At 43.2% G+C, this 13,794-nt stretch overlaps 1 protein-coding gene across 1 annotated transcript in view; it reads left to right on the top strand.

Annotated features, from left to right (window-relative positions):
* xpo4 (exportin 4) overlaps positions 1 to 13,794 on the top strand; it is a 76,727-nt gene that overhangs the window by 14,007 nt on the left and 48,926 nt on the right. The gene's annotated exons all lie outside the window — the stretch shown is intronic.

Here is a 13,794-nt window from a genome sequence, read left to right on the forward strand (position 1 = left end):
AATGACCTGCCACCGATAAACCACCACTTTACTATGCGTCAATATACTGATATGACACCACATCATCATCAGTGCATGCTGGCATTGATCCTGGTGTCTGACCTCGACTCTCTGCCTTGTCGTCTTTGACTTGTACTTCTTTACTCTGCTGTAAAGAGAAGACGAGCGAGACCTTGGCTCTAGTGAGGTGGTATAATAACAGCAGCATTAACTTCTCTTAGCAACGGTTACCTCGCCTCATCAGGGGTTATTCTTGTGCTGAAGAGACGACCACTTTCTCTTAGGGCTATTCATATGTTCAGTTGGAAAACGTACAATACCACCAATTTACTATAGTTCAGACCACCAGAGCAGCTTCAGTGCACCTGGACCATTGACTTTTATTCTGTGCTGTACAGGAGGGATGACCGCCGTTATTACCTTGTTTGGTGTTTTGAAGATGATGGTGGGCGTCCAAAACTTCCCATGGGTGTTGATCTGGGTTAAGACTATAAAGGCTGTAGCGTCAGTGAGCCCTATACCCAAAGGATGGAGCCACTGTCATCCAGTTTCTCCACTTATTTTTCAATCCTTTGTTTTAAAATTAGTGATGAAGTGATGAGAAATGACGGATGATGTGATAGGAGAGCAGCAGTCTCCATTGCTGTTCATGCAAACAGTCATTTTGTTTCTTAAGATTTTCCACTTTTAATTCATTTACACATCACATTAACAATAATCAAATTATTTTTTTGCATGCATTTAGATTCCTTAAAGTGACTATGAGGACTTTCGGAAGTGTTTTCACACTACATTTGAATTGAATTTATTGAGGGGGTCCTGAGTACACAAGTAACACATACAAACATGCATTCAACAAGACAATAGTACAAAACAGACAGTACAGAAAACAAAAAACAGAACAAAAAAACAAGTAACAATGAAATAAAACAGATGCTTGCCCTCTGCTCACCCCCTCCCACCCACAACCCTGTCCTCAAATGATATGTGGAAAAAATGGAACACACAGAACTGAATATTGTACATTGATTATACTCAAATTAAAAACATGAACAAGTTGTTCTAACAAAAGAAAAATAAAGATGACCTAAAGCAGTGAAAGGAGGATTATTCCAGTCAGATGGAGCTTTATATTGGAAAGACATTTCCCATGACGCAAGACGGACGAAAGCGAAAGCATTTGCCAAGAATGTTTTCATTGATCAAGAACGAAAGTCGGAGGTTTGAAGACGATCAGATACCGTCGTAGTTCCGACCATAAACGAGGCCAACTAGCGATCCGGCGGCGTTATTCCCATGACCCGCCAGGCAGCATCCAGGAAACCAGGAAATGCTGGGCGAGTCGACGACTAAATAATAATATTAGGGCTGTCAGAGTTAACGCGTTAATCGCGATGAGATTAATTTAAAAAAATTTAATCGCGGCCCATTTTGTCCTCTGTCTGCTGGACTGGAGGACTGGAGTGTGGGACCTCCAGTCCAGTAGGTGGCGGTAAGCCACCTTCAAGTTGGTTGCTACACAAATATACACAGTCTAACATATATCCACAGCTCCATCCATTGATTTTTTGACGGCTTCGTTGTCAACAAATGCACGTGGCCAGGCAGAGGTGTAGCAAAGTAAAGGGCAATTTCCACTGGATGCAATTCGTTTCAATTCTGTGTGAGTTTCATGCATCATGTGTTATGATTAGGTACTAGGCCTGCTAGGTCTGGTCTAAAAGTTGTTTGTCTAGAGATTATAACACTTTGGAGTGTTGAAAGTCCAAAGCGCCATATATAATATTTTTAATAGAGATTAATCGCGAGTTAACTATGGAAAAAATGCGATTAATCGCGATTAGAAAAATTAATCGTTTGACAGCCCTAAATAATATCAAAAAAACTATCAAGACAAAATGATATCTTTATCGAAAATGGAGCCATTAACAAGTGGGTAACGTAGATTCATCCACATTAATATGAGACTCTTTTATAACAAAAAGCAAACTTCTCATTCTTCAGAGGAGGGTTAGCAAAACAGAGGAAAAGATTGTTTGCAATCTGAAGATGCCCTCTCTCTCCAAATCATTAAGGAAATGCAAATGAGATATTAGCTGCTTTAAATAAAATGTGATGATCTCCTTGTGGCACTAGTTTGATGCACGAGCTGCAGCTCTCCGGTTTCCTGTTGTTGAGTTGTCACAAGTGTTGAATGGACCGTCCCAGGGCCATAGAAATAGCGTATAAATACTCGAATCAAGTGGCATTCCCCTTGAAATGGCGCGTGCATGAGAATGAGTGTGTGTGTGTGTGTATGAAGCCTACAAGTGTCTGGGCCGTTGTTGAAAAGGGGAACAGATTGATGAAGACCGCTGGGAGGCCAGAACGAGTGTGGCCGCCTGTCTGCAAGTGTCACAACACGCCTGTGTGATGCGATGCGAGCGTATGCCAGTATGGGTATCAAGGGGCCGCTCCTTAATTGCGTGGCTGACAGCGGCTGCCTTTTCACGCACAACGACCGACACACACACACACACACACACACACACACACACACAGACACACACACTCCTCAAAGATGCTTTTTAAAAAGCCTCCCTCCCTCAGACAAACCGAGCGGCATGTGTGTCATCTGTCCTCGCTGCCGTCTGAACCCTTCAGCGGCTCTGGTGTCATCTGGCGGAGGCACGCTCCCCGGGCGTCGGTACGACACCGTGTCACTCCACACCGGGCTTGACTCGAGCCCGGGGTTTGCGGTCGGTCGGGGGGCCCGGGGGCCGCGGCGGCGGTCAGGTGCTGTAAATGGCTGTCGGGGCTGACAGACGGATCACCGCTCCACTCCGTCCCCTCCACTGCACTAACCAACCAACCCGGTGGTGTGTTTGGATCCTTTCCTCGTGTTGTTTAGATGTGTCTGGAATCTCTGAATTCATCTCTGTCAGTTGTGTTGCTATAAAAGCACGTGCAGCTTTGTTCTCCGGCAATTACTCATTTCCATTTTCTCCCATCTGTTCCTCTCCTCTCCAGAGAGGAAGGTGTATGTTTCATGGTCTGTCAGCTCACTTCAGCTCAAGTTCTCTCTAATAAAGGCCTCGTCTCTTCCACTGGGGCTGTGTTGTCTCTTTGCTTGTACTTGTACACGTCTATACTTTGGCTTTTTTACCCACTTCCACTCAATTTTGGCCCTAGCGCTTGGTTTTGCGTGTTCCCATGTCGGGGTAGGGCGTCTCAATTCTTTTAAGAGCAAGAGGAAGTGCTTTTCAACTCTTAAAACTACCCCTTAAATCGGAGGAAGACTTGGTACGGAAGATGAAATTACCCATGATACTTTGCGAACTGTTGTTGTTCTGCTTTTTCCGTATTGCAGGTGGTGCCAGCTTTTCAGGCGCATTATTGCCACCTTTCTTCGTCGTTTTGTCAAACAAATGAAGATCATTAAAGCCCACACGTGTCCCAGCTGTCTTCTTTGCGGCACCACAACACAAACTAACCCGCAATCTTTTGTTTATGACAGTAAGACTACACAAATATACACATCGTAATATAGTATATGTTATATAACGTTACTCACCGCTCCACGTATTGATTGTTCGCTGGCTTCGTTGTAAACAAATGCACATGGCCAAGAGGAGGGTTAGCAACACAGAGGAAAAGCAGCCAGACTTGCATCGTTCCTCTTTAAGGGAAGAGAAATGGGATTGAGCCTTTTGTCATAGGAGAAGACGGTTGCCCTCCTCACCCCTCCCTCCCTTCTTCCCTCCCTCCCCCCTCCAGACGGCCGTTTATTCTTGTTGCCGAACAGACGACTGTCAGTACAACACTTGCCTCGGCCTGGCTCAGCATTCTCATTAGCTGTTCAGAGGTCAATTTATGGGCGTCGTGGCCCCCCAGGTTAAGGTTAGGCATTAGGAGTGTGTAAGCCGATGCTGGATGTTTGCCTTGGCCCTGACCTGTACGGAGAATCTTCAACTACTGCTGTCTAAACACAGGCGGTAGGGTTTATAAACACTCTCTGTTATGCTGATGGACGTTCAGCTGATGCTTGTTTGATTTACAGCCGTCATGATCCGTGACGTACGTGCATTTTCTTTCCAGATCCATCATGCGTTGTTGTGCTGCTGGTTTGCTGGCTGAGCTGTTGAGTGCTTCACAGGAGATGCTGCTTCTAATTTTATTTCAATACACCGAAGAAATGAGCACTTAGCAACAAAGAAAAAAGACTCCTAAGTAAAGGCAGGGACATTTGTAAAAAAAAAAACAACAAAAAAAAACTATTCCTTTCTTCTCTTTGATGTTTTATTCCTTTTCTTCTCACAAATTTGGCCACATTCACCTATAAATGTATTTACGTCCTTCTGCTTCTGGAGAAACAAGCTGCCGTTGAACGTGGCAGCACAACAGATATCTTGTGGGGTTTAACTCAATAGAGTCAGAATTAATGACAACTGCTGTCTAAACAGATGGAGGCCAAACAGTAGAGGGAAATTAGGGAAGGAAAAGGGAGGGAGGAGAGAGGGGGGGGGGGGGGTCGTTGAGGAAGTATTCCTGGACTGTTATTTCACATGGCGAGGCTGCAGGCCAGACTTAAGGCAGGATATATCACTTAAACCCTACCATGCGCCTTAGCATAGCGCTGCGCTCTTCGCACGGCCGCTGGCAGACGCTCAGCCAGTCCCTCCGCCCCTTCCTCCCCCTTCCTCCCCCTTCCTCCTCCTCCTCCTCCTCCTGAGCAGCGGGTCTCTCCTGCCTCGCCGAGGATCAGACCATAATGAATAGAGGATACAGGAGAAGCTCGCTAATCCACCATCCTCCAGCATGAAGGTTGCTCGGGCCTGCAAGAAGTTCAGATTGCTGAGATAGACTGATTGGGAGGCTATTTGAGGTGGTCGCCAGAATACCGCCGGATTAATCTGTGAAGTGTTTTGTCCTGCGACGGCAAATTGTTGATGAAAGTGGAGCCGGGAATGTGAAATATGAAGTCTGAGCTAGATTTGGTCCTTTCCATCCTTTACAAATCACATAAACGTCCACTAGGCGTCGACTTGCATTAAAAATGTATACGGTACTTTGCCTGCAAGTATAAGAAAGAAAAAAGGGAGAAGAGATAGAAAAAGTGTTAAAAATGGGAAGAAATAACACACAGAAATGGAAAACACCACTGATAAACACTGTACCAGAACTTAGATTTCAAACATTTGCCAGAAGGTTACCAGAAAGATGGCAAGAAAATAAATATATAAGCATTTTGATGTGTATAAGATCTTAAAATGGTTATTTGAAGGTACAATATGTAAGGATGAGATGCTGATACATCGAATCCAAACCATTTTATCGATAGTGCACATTTAAAAACAACAGGTTGACCAAAGTGCTTTACAACAGAGGTAAAATAAATAGATAAAATCAACATTAAGTAAAATATAAAAGCAAGAAAATGAGTGTAATCAATTTGTTTTTTAATGCTAATGTTTGAACTGAACCGAACACAACTTAAAAACAGGGCTCGTAGAAGCCTGTGCACTGACCTCCATCTGAAGGACTTGGCACAAACTTTCTGTAAAAAAAATCCAAAGGATGTGATATTTACACTCACTCCCAAATGTCTGACCTCAGAGTCTCTCTTCTGCTGCTGCTGTGTTACACCAACAGTAGCTAATGTTATCTTAGACTGAACCACTTCCATCACAAAACAAAACGTGCATAAGATTTGATGTGCATTATCCCCAGACTCCAGACTTAGTTTAGTTTTATCCTTATTTCACCCCGTTGAATACAATAATATTACACAATAATATACAGTAAAACATCCGCTCTATGTCCGGTAACACGTGTTATTTATAATGTTACATCAGAGGAGTTTCATCCAGCAGACTTAACCGTGCTGACGCTGCTGAGTCTGGTGCCACCAGGCCTTTCTCCACACACTCGCCTGCGCTGCAGAGTCAAATATAGTTTATAGTTGAACTGTAATAACAGTGTAACTTTAGTATATATATATTTGTGGGTAGTATATTCAGATTTTCCCAATAAACCTTGCCAAATACCTGAGGAGGGAAGACTATGGACATTATGTAATCTAAATGTAATTGAGGATGAACTGCATTTCGTGTTTCATTGTCCATTATATGACAAAGACAGGCAATTTTTGAAGCTGTTTTGGGCGGATGATGAGCTAAAGTTGGAATGGTTTTTCAGAAAAGAAGTCTTTACTATAGCTACTTTCCTAATAAAGTGCCGGGACACTAAGAAAAAGTGAATTATTTATGTGAATTCCTTGTGGTTTTTGGTTTTGTTTGTACTCTTTGATTTTGTGTCTTGTAAGCCCTTATAGGCTGGGCACCTCAATTGGTGCATGACACTTAAATAAATATAAATTCATTCAATTCCTTCATATAACACACTGGACTTTAAAGAGTTAAAACTTTATGTGTATTTCTGAATTGCCGTGGATCAGTCCAGACATTCGCGGTCCCCAGAGGTTGGATCCTTTCTGACTTTGACCGGCTGAAGTTTCCTCCGAGGGCTGACGTCTCTATATTTTCCAGTGAAACGTCTTGACGGCCGTGAAATCCAGTGCAGACATTCACGGTGCTCAGAGAAGGAATTTTAATAACTTTTGTCGGCGACCCCGCCCTCTCCGACTTTTTTTTTTTTTCTTTTCATCTCACGCCACAAACTTTTGTGCACGAACACTTTCATGAGCACGAACACTTTGCAGTCTTGATTTACTTCATCTAACTCTGTCATGATGATGAAGTGACTTGTCAAAGTCTGTGAAGCTTCTGACCAAGAATTCATTCAGTCGCATGTGATTTGCAGTGAGAAACAAAATGAGCAAACCCACAAAACAAAAAAACAGAACAAACAGTTTGGCCTTGAGACATTTTAGCTGTTAACATATTTTTCAGCTTCTTTCAGAACTTTTTTTGTTGTTTTGCAGTCGTGTGGTTAGTTCATGCATAGCAGCCTTGCTGAATTACAACCCATGAAGAATAAGAAGAGGAAGAGGAAGAATGATGGCCTCTCATTGCCACCGTGCTCCCTTGTGCTTTGAAGCAGAGACACGACTTGTACGTCCGTCCTGCACGAACACACTAGACTACACTGAACTACCTGAGGCTAAAGGTTCACATGCGAGATCATAAATACCGGATGTCCGTCTGTTAAAACGTCCCCCTGTCAACTGAAGATAGTGGAGTCTCGCTTTCGGTCAGGTCATCATAAATAGAATCAGAGCCGGAAATTAAAACTCGAGGAGGGTGGAAAAGCCGTTTGTTTCTCTGCCAAAGCGACTGCAGGATCAGACGAAAACCTACCAGCGGCAGTTTTATTGGCATTTGACTGGTGGCTGGTGTTAATCAAGGCACTACAGTGTGTGTTTATGTGTCTGTGCGCCTGCAAATTTGGCAGCAGTATGTGAGAACACGGGGTGTGTGTGTGAATCTCTCTCTCTACTCTCTCTCGCTACTCTCTCTCGCTTGTACTTGATTTAAACTCCTGTGGTCAGTGGTTGTGTATTCGGTCAGTTGAGTGAGTGAGTGTGTGTGTGTGTGTGTGCGCGTCGGGTGATCTGTCAGTCCGTCTTATCTTTCCAGTGGAAAATTGACGTGTCACGTTAGTTATTCTTGAGCCTGTTGGAAGGGTTGAGATGGCAGCAGGTGATGTCTTTTAAAAACCCACCAAACCACAGCCCACATGTCCTAGTCACTCTGCGTACATTACTCATCCTGGAGGCATGCACACTGCACACACACTGCACACACACTGCACACACACACTGCACACACACACTTCACACAGACACACACAGTCCATCTTTTTTTTTTTTTTTTAAAGAGCAAATTGAGTGGTCGAGGTTGTAAATTCACTTGTCTCTGATTTCAAGAGCTCAACCTTAAAGTAAGTGAACGCTCACAGTAAAAGTCAGAGGAAACGCTATAAACTGAGTTTTCTGTGCATGTGAGTAGTTTTCAGGACGTTACAGTATCTAAATATTTTATCATTTCTTTGCCTTGTAATACATGTTGCATATTGTACACCTTTACACAAACCAATGGGAGACGCACAGAGCCGACATACTAGTTGTTACTCCAAATTTATGTGACATTTACATATTTTGTTTAGATTAGATTTGGTGATAAATGATGTTGGAATTTGTTTTTTCATAGGTTTCTAGTTTGAGTCTGTTTTTGCATGTTGATCAAATGGACGCTTGTTTATCCTGTTACATGCAGCGTCTGTTGTCTGTCTGACGTCTGCCCGATTTCACGTGAATGCAACATCAAGAATACGCTTCGATATGCAACCGCACCGCTAGATGAGGGTAATTCCTACACATTATACCTTTAAAGTAAGTGAACGCTCACAGTAAAAGTCAGAGGAAACGCTATAAACTGAGTTTTCTGTGCATGTGAGTAGTTTTCAGGACGTTACAGTATCTAAATATTTTATCATTTCTTTGCCTCGTAATACATGTTGCATATTGTACACCTTTATACAAACCAAGGGGAGATGCACAGAGCCGACATACTACAGTAGTTGTTGTTACTCCAAATTTATGTGACATTTACATATTTTGTTTATATTAAATTTGGTGATAAATGATGTTGGAATTTGTTTTTTCGTGGGTTTCTAGTTTGAGTCTGTTTTTGCGTGTTGATCAAAATAGAAGATGAACTTATAGGTGTCACTTTGACATCTTATACCTTCTTTTTTTAAGCTTAAAGAGGAACTATGCAGGGTTTTTAGCTTAACTATGCTACATTTTTCCCTAATTAATCAGCTTTGGAGTAATTGTGATGGTTTAATAAATGGAGGCTCTCTGCCTTCCACACGTGTGTCACAACTTTGCAAGATCCGTGCCGTCGCCCCGGTGTCCCAGCTCTCGTCTCTGCGGCACCGCGACACAAACGTGCCCCTTAACTTGTAAACTCTTGTTTATGACAGATAAGACTACATAAATATACACGTCGTAACATTGCATATGAGATATAACGTTATCTACCACTCTAGTGATGGATTTCTTGCCGGCTTTGTTGTAAACAAATGCACATGGCCGAGAGGAGGGTTAGAAAAACAGCGAAAAAGCGACCAGACTTACATAGTTCCTCTTTAATTTAATCAGGAACTCACATGGAGATCAAGATTAGATTTACGTAGGAGACCTGAGAGCAGAAAATAAGAGTATTAATTGATTTTACCGGTTGAAAATGATAAGTAATGACATGTACAAGTAACAGCCCTTCCATTTTCATCAGAAAATAGTTTGTTCCTTCTCCCTGGGCCATTCACACATAAGTCATCAAATGGTTTTAATTTGTGTTTTTTTTTTACTCATACCAATCATTTTATCTGTTCATGGTGCACTCATGATATCTATTTGATGGATATTTTGGTTGTTGAATTCCTCGCTGAGGTGTGTTTCAGTTCACGGCGAGACATCCTGTTTTCCTCGTCTCTCTGCGTCGCGGCCTGTCGGATCCGTTTTACATCTCTGTCCATCTGTGTGAATCAGTCGAAGTAGCCGTGTAGTTATCATTCCTGAGGTCTCTTGTGAGTTTCGTCTCAAGTCATACGATCTTTTTAGGAGGGGGTTTTTTCTACGACCAACCTCGTGTCACCGAGGTGGTCCCTCCCCGAGGAGGAGACGCCTTCGGTCTGCAGGTTACACGACGACTCGGGTCAGTCTCGTTTATGAGGAACCAAATTATGCAGCCGGGTTCTTCTGTCTCTTCTGTCTGTTTCCTCATGTTACGTTTTTATTCTGTGTTGTATGAAAGAGGATTTTCAAAGTAAAAGCCAAGCAGACAGGTTGAGTTTTATTTTAATCATTGAATTTTCTGAAAACGGCATCAAGACAGACATGTAAATTGCAGACCAGGGGTATTTATAGTTTAAACCCTGACACACCAAAACAAATCAACATGAACTTACTCACTCACTCACTGTGCTTTTTCCCGATCGTCTTTCTTATTCTGTCTTTACAGAAAGGTTCAGTTAGAGGTCCTCTGCTTCACCACGACTATTTATAACGAGGCCCTGAAAGCCAAGCATTGGACGGACACACATGTACACACACACACACACACACAGTCCTAGAGACCCTTAGACAGGTGCCAACTTTTGAGCCGAAAAGTGTGGTGTGGTGTGTTGTGGTGGGGTGTGTGCATGGGGAGTGACTGTGGGCTGGTGTTGGAGGAATGCGTGACCTCGCCGGCCTCTGCCGCTGTTTGGCTTTGATCGGACATTCCTCTGGAAGTTTCCTCCTCCTGCTGTCACTGCGCCGCGGGGCAGCGATACGGCTCCGTCTGTGTGTGTGTGTGTGTGTGTGCGTGTGTTTTCATGTGGATGATGGAAAATGAAGTGAGAGTGTATTTTTATTGCTAGTACTTCATTTTTTATTTTTTATTTTTACAAGGAAACACAGACGGATAAACCAACGCTGGGTACAACTGTTATGAATTATAGACAGACACACAGAGTAACAAATGTCTTGATTATTATTGGTTGTGTATGAGTAGTAGGTGGTAGTTAGTGGTTGGTAAAGTACTGTCCTCCATCTGATCCATCCTGAATATAATAATAATTATAATTTAGTATGTTTAAAGTCCTCATGTGTTTCACTGCCTTCTTTTGTTTTAGTTAAAGTTTCGATCCATCCGAAGATTTATCTGTGGTTTGGTTTTTAAAACCAAAAGACCATCTCAGTTTTAGTAGTTTCCCCATCTCCTCTCTCAGCTTCTCTCTGGAGCTCTAGTAACACCAGGTTGGTGTCGGCCAATCAGAAGAGAGGAGGCTTTGAGAGTCTCTTGTGATTGGTTGACTGTTTTGTTTTGTTTTTAAAGTTATTTTGGGGGCGTTTTTGCCTTTAATTGACAGGACAGTGAGGAGAGAGATACTGTGGTAATGACATATGTGGTACAGATCGGCACAGGCGGGAATCGATCCACCGATCGCCGCATTGGGGCTGGCTCTTAACCACTCAACCACTGAGCACGACTGATGTCATGAGTGATTTGAATAAAAATAGAGCAGATTCAGGTTAAAACACTCAGAGGAACCAAATCCTGTAAAAGTTGCACAGGGGTGGGTCCAGGTGAGGGGGCGGGGCCTGTTTGGCTGCTTAGTTGTGACATCACAAAGTTACAGGAAGTCCTGACAGCTTGTTTTCAAGGCTCAGTTTCTTGCTTGTGGCATTTCTCTGTGGACTGAGTACTTACTTACTTAATCCTCTAAGGCTGCGACGATCTGACTCCAGCGGGACCTGTCGTGCAATACATGTCGCGCCTCGCCCCATGTAAGGTTCATCTCCTTTAGTTTTTGGTCTTCATTCAGTCTCAGCACATGGCCCACATGCGTTTAATTTCCGTCACAGCACCGGTGCACTTGGTCATCCTGCGCAGTTCTCTGTTTGAGATCTTCTCAGGCCAGAAGATGCGACAGATTTTGCGGAGGCATCCATTATGGATGGACTGAGTACTTTGATTTAACTGGTTGGTGGTTTTGTTTTTTTGTTTTTTATAAGGGGGGGGGGGTGTTCTTCAACTCTATTGTTTTTTTCTCATTTTGAACATAAAACACAACAGATAGTAATACAGACATCATACACATTTACACGTTTACATAAAGAGGCCATTAAAGTTGTATTAAAGCAGAAGTAAGGTGAATGTTTGTGTTACTCTAAGTCTTAAATAGTTGTATCTTCCGACAGCAATCACTTCTATAGAGTGTTTGGTCTGAAACACGGGTCTGTCAGTCACTCTGCTCTGCTCTGAGCCCAGGAGAAAACTTTCCTTGTATCCTACAACCTTTATCCAATGAGGAGAGAGAACGGCATAAAGGGGCAGTCCTCTCTGTGTGTGCAGCCAAGGGATGCGCCTGAATGTGGTGACGTAGGGACGAGGACCAATAGATCCATGACGAGGGCGGGGGCTGCTAACTCCATCGGCTGACAAGACGTTATGGTGCGTTCAAGGCAACCCGTAACTCGTGTTTTTCCGACCTGTGAAGTCGTACCAGTTCGATCTGGTACGAGTTCACGGGTCAGAAGTTACGAGTGGCCGTTATAGTGACTTTCACAGGTAAAACAGGTCGGAGAAACACGAGTGGGTTGCCTGGAACGCTACAAAGTCGTAAGTCGTGACTTGAAGCCGTAATTTACGGTTTCAAAGGCCTGCCTGGAACGCAGCATTAGCCAAATGACCGGATCGCTTACTTCTGCTTTAACTTATGCCTCTCAAAATAAATAAGAAATAAACAGACAGATGAAGGGAATTTGATTAAAGGAAAGAATATATATACAAAAAAACATAAAATGGACCTAAAGACATAAAACCTTCCTAAATAAAAAGTCCTTTTGTTTTTTTTTAAATGAGAAAAACAAAACAAAGTCGGGGGAAAAAGAAGAACTGTCCTGAAATAAAAAAAAATTATCACCTCATGTTTCAGGATGTCAGAAGTTTGTATATGGAGAAAGTAAAGGGCATTTTATGGGTGGTTAGGAGTCAGGGAAAGTGTTGTGACTTTGTGAGATACTCTGATTGAGGACTATGTGTGTGTGTGTTTTTATGTGTGTGTGTGTCTGAGGGACAGCATGGGACTGCTCTTGATGATCTAAGGAAAAAGCATGTTGTGGGTGTGTTTCAGAGTCTCAAGTAAGGACAGGAAGTGTTGTGGCTGTGTCGGGAGAAAGTGTGTGTTGTGGGTTTTTTTTATGAAAAAGCCTGTGAGTGTAGAGGGAGTCTTAAATAACAACGCTCTGTCTGTGTGTGTGTGTGTGTGTGTGTGTGTGTGTGTGTGTGTGTGTGTGTGTGTGTGTGTTCGTGGGAGCATGGAGAAAGAAAGGCTTGTTTGGGAGGAGGAGGAGGAAGAAGAAGGAAAGGGGACATTTGAAAAACGATTAAGATAATAAAAGTTTTTATAGTTTTGAAGAACAATGTGTGTTTTCTCATGCTGTGATGTGGGTTTGGACGCGTTAGGGTTAAAGTGTGTGTGACATGGGAAAAGGAGAAAAGGGCAGGGGCATCGAGTCAGAGCTGAAGAAAAAAAAAGACACAAAGAGGAGAGTTGATAGTGTGTGTGTGAGAAGTTTTAAAGTGAGGAGCGTTTGAGCTTTAGTGTTGGAGAGCAGTCGGGAGGAGAGGGAGGAGGTGATTGGCCGAGGAGGAAGAGGGGAGTGTTTCAGAGCGGTAAGGAGTCTCAAGGACTTCTTGTAAAGGAGTGGACAAAGAGGCAGAGCAAGTCAGAGTGAGTGAGTGAGAGCAGCGAGTGTCTTGAGGAAGCAGAGGAGAGAAAGAGAGAGAAAAAAAAGGAGAAAGGAAGGAGGGATTCCTGGTAGGAAGAGAGGTGAACGAGAGGACAGGAAGGAAAGCAGAGACTGGGAGAAAAGATAAAAGTCGGAGAGAGCAGCGGAGGAGGAAGGAAAGGAGGAGGAGAGGGAAAGAAGAAGGTGAGAAGGACAGAGAGAGAGAGAGAGGAGCTGACGAGGGAGAAGAAAAACAAAGAGGAGAAGAGGGTGAGAACATTTAGAAAAAAACAACAAAAAAAAAAGCGAATGTGGAATAATGAGAGTTAATGAGAGGGAGAGTTAGTTTAACAAGTGTTTGACAAGTCTCCGCTGAAACCAAAACCTCACACACACACACACACACAGAGACAGAAATACACACTGAGGAGGGAGCTTAGTGACAGGAGCTGGTGTTTTCGTGTGTGCTCCTCCTCCTCCTCCTCCTCCTCCTCCTCCTCTTTCCTCCTCCTCTTCTTCCTCCTCTTCATCTTCTGCTACATGCTGTTGTTGGCCTTAACTGGCGGCGG

The sequence above is a fragment of the Trachurus japonicus genome, chromosome 21 (genome assembly GCF_045865225.1).
Source record: "Trachurus japonicus isolate A0001 chromosome 21, Traja_1.0".
NCBI lineage: Eukaryota > Metazoa > Chordata > Actinopteri > Carangiformes > Carangidae > Trachurus > Trachurus japonicus.